Below are 6885 nucleotides of genomic sequence, written 5' to 3'. Positions count from 1 at the left end.
ACCAGGAGAAAGAGGAGGAGGAGCGGCTCTGGCACTGCCCGCTCCCCCGCCCTCAGGCACAGCAGGGGCGGGCGGGCGTCGCCTCAGCTCCCCGCCGCGCCTGGGCCGGGCGCGGCTGAGGGGAGGAGACTGCGGGGGGCGGGTTAACAGTGCACCAGGCCTTTGAAAGCCTCAGCCGGCCGCGAAAGAGGGGGGAACCCAGCGGCTTCTTAATGCGTTTGAGGCGCGACATGGCGGCGAGGCGTAAGAGTCCGGGCGGTCCAATGTGTATGGGGAAGAGGGCGGAGCTAGAGCGGCCTGGACTACCATTAGGTATAGTCGGAGACTACATTTCCCATGCTGCGCCGGGAACCGGAAGCACCTCGGCGCCAGTGCGCAGGCGCAAAAAGCCCCCTCTGGTTATATAAGAGAGATCCCGGACTCGCACGTTCTTTTGCATCCACCTCGCCTTCTATTCAGCAGCTTTGGTTCCATGCGTCATCCTCATCCGATGTCATCCCGCCTCGGGAACTCGGGGTTACTACTGTGTGTGGTGAGTTGAGATCTACTGTTTTCCCTTCGATATCTCCGTTCCTCCCTTTTCCTTTCCATCTCTCCTGCTCGTGGCTCCTCTTGCCCTGATCCTAATAGGCCTAGGGCCGTGGGTGAGAACACTTAGAGCTGGAAAGACCCACGCACGGACCTGAGGAGTCCTTGGCTGGTGAAAATGATGACTTTACTTTTTTCCCCATCTAATCGACCATGTTGATGTCTTTGAATACTTGCCAGTTGGTTCTGATACACCGGCCTCAAGAGGCCCGGCCATGTTCTTTTTCTACTGTGGGAAGATGGCGACTGATGCCCTTTCTCTGTTGTCTGGGCAGGTTAGCGTGATCCAAAGGTACAGAATGGATCTTGAAGGAAAGGCTCGTTGCGCGGCCTCCAAAAGAACCCCGTGTAGACATCGAGAACCTTTGACCTCCTGACCCCTGGGGTAAGCATTTGTCCCCTGGCCTGCTGTAGGAACCACGTGCTCGCGGGAGCTGCTTCCTTTGCTAGCGGAACTGGGAAATGAATTAAGCAAAGCTAATTTGTACTCAGCGTGTATTAGGTATTCTTTAAAGGGCTCTGAATGCTTTATTATAATCCTAAAAATGTAACTATAAGACCTGTGTTGCTGAAGAAACAGATTTACAGTTGTGGTAACAAACCTCTAGTGCATCGGTTCTCAACCTGTGGGTCGCGACCCCTTTAGGAGTCGGAACGACCCTTTCACAGGGGTTGCCTAAGACCATTGGAAAACACATAATTACATATTATTTTTGTGATTAATCACTATGCTTTAATTATGTTCAATTTGTAACAATGAAAATACATCCTGCATATCAGGTACTTACATTACGATTCATAACAGTAGCAAAATTACAGCTTTGAAGTAGCAACGAAAATAATTTTACGGTTGGGGGTCACCACAACATGAGGAACTGTATTAAAGGGTCGCAGCATTAGTAAGGTTGAGAACCACTGCTCTAGAGCATTTGAGTTTGAGCCAAAGGTATGCCAGGGAAGCAAAATCTCAGTGGATTTAGATGGGGCAGTTTTGCAACTTTATACATTAGAGCAGCTATTTTCAAGCTTTTTAATCTTGGTGGCACATAAACTAGTTCTTAAAATTTTGCGGCGCATCAAAAATTTTGTCATTTTAACAAAATAGGTGTAATTTTGATTCAATCACACAGGACAGCTATTGTTCTTTACTCTTGTCTTTTTTTTTTTAACCGATATCAGTGGAAGGGAGCAGGATAGAGAGATAGAAACATCAGTGATGAGAGACTCATTGATCGGTTGCCTCCTGCACGCCCCCTACTGGGGATCAAGCCTGCAACCGGGCATGTGCCCTTGACGGAGTGGAACCTATCTTAGAAATTCCTTTGGCATACCGGTTGAAAATCGTTGCATTTGAATTAAATGAGATGACAAATCTCTAGGATTGAACAAAGGCTAAGTGCAGAAACACAAGAACAGCCCATAGAGATGGTATTGGGGGAACAAGCTAACAGTGAGGGATTATTTTTTAATGTTTTTATTGATTTTTGAGAGGGGGAGGTTGGCTGCCTCCTGCACGCCCCTAGTGAGGATTAAGTCTTGCAACCTGAGCATGTTCCCTGACCAGGAATCAATCAGCCACCAATTCCCATGTGCCTAACTCTTGAGTCCAGGATTGATGCCCCTAAGGGCAGGACTTTTTCGGGAACATGTTTTTCTTAAACCTTGATGTTCCCAGGTTTTTAGTGATAGCACCTTGCATTAAAATGTAACATCCTGACATGAGACTTGGTCAAAACCCTGTGCACAAAAGCCAACTCTTTCCAGCCACACAGGCCTGTATCAAATATAAGTTCAGAAGGTATGTTTATCTTAGCTGCTGTTTTCTTATTTCCAACAAATGGGACACGTGCTCAAATATTGCATCAATTTTTTAAGTGCAGAAGTAAACCAACAAAGTCTTATTCCTGGTTCAGGGCTTTCTGTAGAGTCCCAGAGCTGTCTACTGGCATATATGATGACTGAACTTTTTTCCCCGGCAGATCGACCGTGGTGATACAGCTTCTCTAAGCCAGTTTTATCTGATATGCCAGTTTGAGCAGCTCTTTAATCCCCTGCTTCCTTGGGCATTTAGTTGATGGGTGGCCCTCATGTTCCATGTTTTTCCCCAGGTTTACTGTTGGCAGAAAGCAGACTTTGAGTGGATCAAGATAAATCCAGGCATGGGGAAATGAAGTGCCCCTGCTCACATGGCTGAATAGACATAGAATCCGGAGAATGGAGGAGGTAGTAACTGCTTTCCTTTTGAATGGCTATCCCCTTTGCTCTTTTCTGTGGCTCAACTATGGCCATTGCAGCTGATGACATAACTTTTTTCCCCATCAGATCGACCCTGTTGATCTAACTAAACTATTTGCCAGTTTTTGTCTGATGCATTGGCCCGAGAACTTTGAGCCCAGTTTTCCAGACTACTTTCTATATGTGGGTGTGATTTTTTTTTTTTTTTTAAAGTGGGGATTGGGCTCTATGGAGTGTTTTTTGTTTTTCCCAAAGCATATTCAGGTCATTTATATTTGCTTCATCTTTTAACTTCATGCAGGTCGGAACCCTGTGTGCCATTGGTCAGAAAGATTGATTATAGTTGGATCTTCTCCTTGGCCTGGTTCAGTCTATCCAGTAGCAGGTAAGGTTTCTGCAAATGGTATCAACCCCCTAATGAAATGACTATTAAATGTGCTAGTGTAGAGGAGTGTTGAGTTTGCTCACTTGGGACTAACCTGGGGGCCCAGTTTCAAGTTGGGCATATAAAACAAGAGTGGAGAATAAAGTCCTCAATAGAAGACTAATGACCTATTGGTACTACTAGGTCTGCCTCCTGTCCCCATTTTCAAACAATAACACCCCCTTTATCCATGATCACTCATTAAATATAAAATGTTTGCTGTCTGCAGTTTTTGCCATGTATTACATGTCTGAGGTTGAACATTTTGACATAGTTATAATATAGACTTCATTGAGGTGCAGAAGAGACAGGTCATCTCAAGAGATAGGAAATCTTGGTTGTCGGTAATTGTACGTCTGTTCCATCTGATTCCTAGAGTTTTAATCAGATACTCCTAAATCCCACATAAGTAGCACTTCAGAATTAACTACTGATTGTAATCTCTCTTTTTTCTAGTTTCTGGCCCATGGAGTTTGAAATACAAGGCCTCTTGGGGAAGACTGACCCTGTATTTTCCTGATAAAACAATAAATTTTGTAGGCTTCCTATCTGGAGAAGGAAAATAAAGTTTTTTAAATCAAAATGCTCTTGGATTTGGTCATTGGGGATTAAGAAACACTGAACAAGGGTAGTGACTAAATCTCTACAGTCTTCACAGTGGTAGGTGGCAAATCCCACACCTGTACATTTATGCAGGCATTTAAGTTTTTAGTATTTATAGAAAATTCATCTATAAAGTGGGTATGAGATTCCCTTACTCTTGTACTGTGAGGATCAAATGAGATCTCAAAATGCTTAGTGTAGCACTTGGCATGGGTTAAGTGTTCAATTAGTAATGGCTATCTTCATCTGTATATAGGAATGAACTGGTTACATGGGACAACTTGATACATTGCAAACACATTACTGAGGGAGGAAGCCAGTCAAATGCTTGCATGCTCATTACCTTGACATTCTGGGAAAGGCAAAACTTACAGTGGTGGGGAATATCATCGGAGATAGCCAGAACTATAGGGGGTGTGTGTAAAGCAGTGGTTCTCAACCTGTGGGTCGCGACCCCTTCACGGGGGTCGCCTAAGACCATTGGAAAGCATTGTTTTCGTGATTAATCACTGCTTTAGTTATGTTCAATTTGTAACAATGAAATTGGGGGTCACCACAACATGAACTATTAAAGGGTTGCGGCATTAGGAAGTTTGAGAACCACTGGAAAGTAATAGCATGAGGTTTTTTTGCGGGGGAAGGGGGGTTATTGTCACATTTTATATATATGTTCTAAAGTATGATTCCCTGCTAAGACTTGGATAGCCTTAAAGATATCCTTAAAGTCAGCCAGTCACAAAAGAAAGTATGATTCCACTTATATGAGGTACCTAGAGTAGTCAAACTAGAAACAGTTAAAAATAGGTGGTTGCCCCAGGAGTGGGGAAGGAATGAGAAAATGGAGAGTTCAATGGGTAGAGTTTCAATTTTACAAGAAAGTTCTGGAAATTGGTTGCATAACAACTCACTGGACTATACAGGTTAAAATAGTAACTTTTTTTTTTTTTAAACTATTTTTTATTGATTTTTTACAGAGAGGAAGGGAGAGGGATAGAGAGTTAGAAACATCAATGAGAGAATCATTGATCAGCTGCCTCCTGCACAGCCCCTATTGGGCATGTCCCTGCAACCGAGGTACATGCCCTTGACTGGAATCGAACCTGGGACCTTTCAGTCTGCAGGCCGACGCTCTAGCCACTGAGCCAAACCGGTCAGGGCGATTGTGTGTATTTTTATCACAATTTTTTAAAAAAATGTTCAAGGGCAACAATAAACTCTGGTAATATGGAATGAGCAATATCTATAGTGTTAACATTAAAAGTAACTTTCTGTGACTCACAAGAATTTCACTCAAGTAACTCCTCTTAGAGCTGGTCCCCTCTGGTTTTTACTCATGAGTCTACTAACATGACTCTTCAGGAAGAAAGTGTTTGCCTCACCTGTTCATGGCTTAAGGTATATTTGGCATCCCATCCTGAGGAACAATCACTTCCCAACTGTGTGACCTTGGAAAATCATGTAATTTTTCCTTGCCTCAGTTTTCTTACCTGTAAAATGGAACTCATAAAAAATGAGTCTCACTGGATGGCTGCAAAAATGCAGTATGAAAAATATCTGGCATGGCCCTAGCCAACTTGGCTCAGTGGATAGAGCATTAGCCTGCTGACTGAAGGGTCCAAGGTTCGATTCCAGCCAAGGGCACATGCCTGAGTTGCAGGCTCAATCCCCAGTAGGGGGCGTGCAGGAGGCAGCGAATCAATGATCCTCTCTCATCATTGATGTTTATTTCTCCCTCTGAAATCAATAAAGAAATATGTTTTAACAAATATATATATATACACACACATATTTATGGCATGAAATCTCAATAAAGATGCTCAGAAAAAAACTACCAAATGGACAAACACTTAATGGCCACCAAAGATGTTAGCAAAATAGAATGATTATTGGAGTTGGCAATTTAATGTCAAGCTTATTTAATTTAACCATGGGGTGCTGCCACTAGGGGTTTTTTTAAAATTTAGAAAAAGTGAAAAAATTGAGTTCTCTTTCTTTTTAGATCCATTTAAAATAATTGTATTTTTTTTCCTCCTGCCTCCCTTCCCCCTTTTATATCTTCCATATGCTGAGTCCCTAATTAAGCAAATGAAAACCTAGGTTGAGAAGTTCTCCCAAGTGAAAATCTTCTAATTTGCTGATTATTATTGAAAAGCTGGCCAGTGATGGAACTCAGCTGAGGTCAGAGAAAAGGCCTCAGCCTAATATTATTTGTCCAAGCAATATATTATCTGATGCCAAATCCCAAGCTCTTAATAACTCTTGATGCAAAAGAGTTTGGGTGAGATGCGCCTAACCTAAAGAAGATGCTAAAGAAACCATCCCTACAGGAGCACTGGATTGTTTAAATAATTTTTTATCCTAAATCTCTAAATAGTAGCGCCTGGTAGTTTAGCAGTAGTGTAAGTCAAGCAATGAATGTAAATCACTAAAAAGATGGCTAGAATGTGGCAAATACTCACAAAATAATCTATCATTTTTATTTCTAAGCTTTAGTTTTCTTTTTTTTAAAAAATATACTTTATTATTTTTTACAGAGAGGAAGGGAGAGGGATAGAGTTTGAAACATCATTGAGAGAGAAACTTCGATCAGCTGCCTCCTGCACACCCCTCACTGGGGATGTGCCCACAACCAAGGTACATGTCCTTGACTGGAATTGAACCTGGGACCCTTCAGTCTGCAGGCCGACGCTCTATCCACTGAGCCAAACCGGTCAGGGCAGCTTTAGTTTTCTTATGGGTAGAAAGGTAACTTAGGATCTCTAACGCACAGCGTTGGGAGGATAAAAGAAATTGGTTTGTAATTCTCAAGTCCTGTGCAAATATTAGTGTTCCTGGCTCTGGCATTTACTAGCTGGGTGAGTTGGAAAAGTTAACATAACTTCTTTGTGCCTATTTTCTAATAGAAAAATGGGATAATGCTAATTGTACCTAATTCATAGGGTTGTTGTAAGAACTGTATGCAACAATATATGTAAACCTCTGGCACTTAAAGACTTAATAACAGTAGTTGCTTTTATTATAAAACTAGAGGCCTG

At 42.5% G+C, this 6885-nt stretch overlaps 1 long non-coding RNA gene and 3 other non-coding genes across 5 annotated transcripts; all 4 read left to right on the top strand.

Moving 5' to 3' along the window:
* Positions 1–303: 303 nt before the first annotated feature.
* On the top strand, positions 304–3830 carry LOC106698697. 2 transcript variants are annotated; one of them, XR_001350079.2, is made up of 6 exons: positions 304–532; positions 864–973; positions 2697–2811; positions 2911–3006; positions 3125–3208; positions 3704–3830. It is a non-coding gene; the product is annotated as an uncharacterized LOC106698697 (long non-coding RNA). The 2 variants fall into 2 exon arrangements; XR_001350078.2 differs by lacking the exon at positions 2911–3006.
* LOC111827761 lies at positions 697–787 on the top strand. The gene has a single exon (XR_002831487.1). It is a non-coding gene; the product is annotated as a small nucleolar SNORD12/SNORD106 (small nucleolar RNA).
* On the top strand, positions 2530–2619 carry LOC111827762. The gene has a single exon (XR_002831488.1). It is a non-coding gene; the product is annotated as a small nucleolar SNORD12/SNORD106 (small nucleolar RNA).
* On the top strand, positions 2873–2965 carry LOC111827760. Its single transcript, XR_002831486.1, has one exon. It is a non-coding gene; the product is annotated as a small nucleolar SNORD12/SNORD106 (small nucleolar RNA).
* Positions 3831–6885: the final 3055 nt, after the last annotated feature.

Source organism: Myotis lucifugus, unplaced genomic scaffold (genome assembly GCF_000147115.1).
Source record: "Myotis lucifugus unplaced genomic scaffold, Myoluc2.0 scaffold_215, whole genome shotgun sequence".
Classification (NCBI taxonomy): Eukaryota; Metazoa; Chordata; class Mammalia; order Chiroptera; family Vespertilionidae; genus Myotis; species Myotis lucifugus.
The sequence above is the reverse complement of the archived record's forward strand: the minus strand, read 5'-3'. Positions and strand labels throughout refer to the sequence as shown.